Below are 1282 nucleotides of genomic sequence, written 5' to 3'. Positions count from 1 at the left end.
AGTCATTATGCAAAAGGTACAAGGGGTGAGCTTTGCTTTTATGTATTTTAGAATATTCTTTATCTTTCCTTTGTGGTACTTTTTCTATAGCGCTGAGTGAAATTTCTGTCTCCTATGCTGTTATTGTTTTTATGGTAAATGGTTTAGTTGAAGTTTAGGTTTGTTGTGGGGGTAAAAAAATCAGGCTAGTTTTAGTTTCTAAGTGGTTGGTCACATTGTTGTGAAGTCTTCCGTGTGTAGGCGGGGGACTTTAAGCTACACTTTGAATGCTCCAAGCACACTTTCCAGTATGCTTACCTTGTTAGGACTTATCTCTTTTTGTGATTTGAGTGTGTTGTGATTAAGAAATTGGTAATTAGAAATTTGAGGAGGGTGATGGGCGGTGTGTGCCTGCTTCACGGCCCTATCCAATTAAGCTCTCTATTCTTAATTTACTGTTAAATTGTCTTTTGGCCTTTAGTTTCTTAAAGTCTGCTGTTAAATATTGTTCTGCTATTAGAAAATGTAGCCCATTTCTTTCCACCTCATAGACTACACCTTGACCTAACGTTTTTATGTCAAATATTTGTGCTTACTCTAGGGCCTTGATAGGGTTTGCTGGGGATGGTGGTATATAGATTGAATTAGCAAGAGGTATTGAGGTTTATCAGGGTTTATCGGTTATAGAACAGGCTCCTCTAGAGGGATATAAAGCACCGCCAAGTCATTTGAGTTTTAAGCTGTTGCTTATAGTACTCTGGTGAATAGTTTTATCTATCAGCTGCTTAGGTTTTAATGGCTAAGCATAGTGGGGTATCTAATCCCAGTTTGGGCCTTAGCTGTCGTGTTTTCAGAATATTAAAGTCACTTTCGTAGGTTATTTTTATTTTAGCTGGAGCATTTTATGGATTAGATAAAATTTAACTTTATTTGCAGTAATCTTAAACACACTTTGCGGCGGATTATATTAGTTCGGGTTAATCGTATGACCGCGGTGGCTGGCACGAAATCTACCAACCCCTGACATCAGTAGAGTTTAGTCAAACTTTCGTTTATTGCCTAAGTTCTGTCCCTGCTGTGTCTGCAGGGTGTGGCTGAGCCAGGCGCGGTGGCCTGCCAGTCAGTTGTGCTGCCCCCGTGGGTCGCCAAGCCATGTGCACTGCAGCTGTGCTGACCACTGATCCAAAGGCTGGACCCAAACCTATGTGTTTATGGGGTCATATGAACCCGTCTAGGCATTTTCAGTGCCTTGCTTTCATGATTTAATCTACATCAACTTAAATCCATACCGGCTGTGGAAAAA

The 1282-nt window shown here is 40.6% G+C and overlaps 1 non-coding gene across 1 annotated transcript; it reads right to left on the bottom strand.

The window, feature by feature from the left end:
• Positions 1–264: 264 nt before the first annotated feature.
• On the bottom strand, positions 265–1070 carry LOC142864983 (18S ribosomal RNA). Its single transcript, XR_012915271.1, has one exon. It is a non-coding gene; the product is annotated as an 18S ribosomal RNA (ribosomal RNA).
• Between the last annotated feature and the right edge of the window lie 212 nt (positions 1071–1282).

This window comes from Microcebus murinus, chromosome 27 (genome assembly GCF_040939455.1).
Source record: "Microcebus murinus isolate Inina chromosome 27, M.murinus_Inina_mat1.0, whole genome shotgun sequence".
NCBI classification, from domain to species: domain Eukaryota; kingdom Metazoa; phylum Chordata; class Mammalia; order Primates; family Cheirogaleidae; genus Microcebus; species Microcebus murinus.
The sequence above is the reverse complement of the archived record's forward strand: the minus strand, read 5'-3'. Positions and strand labels throughout refer to the sequence as shown.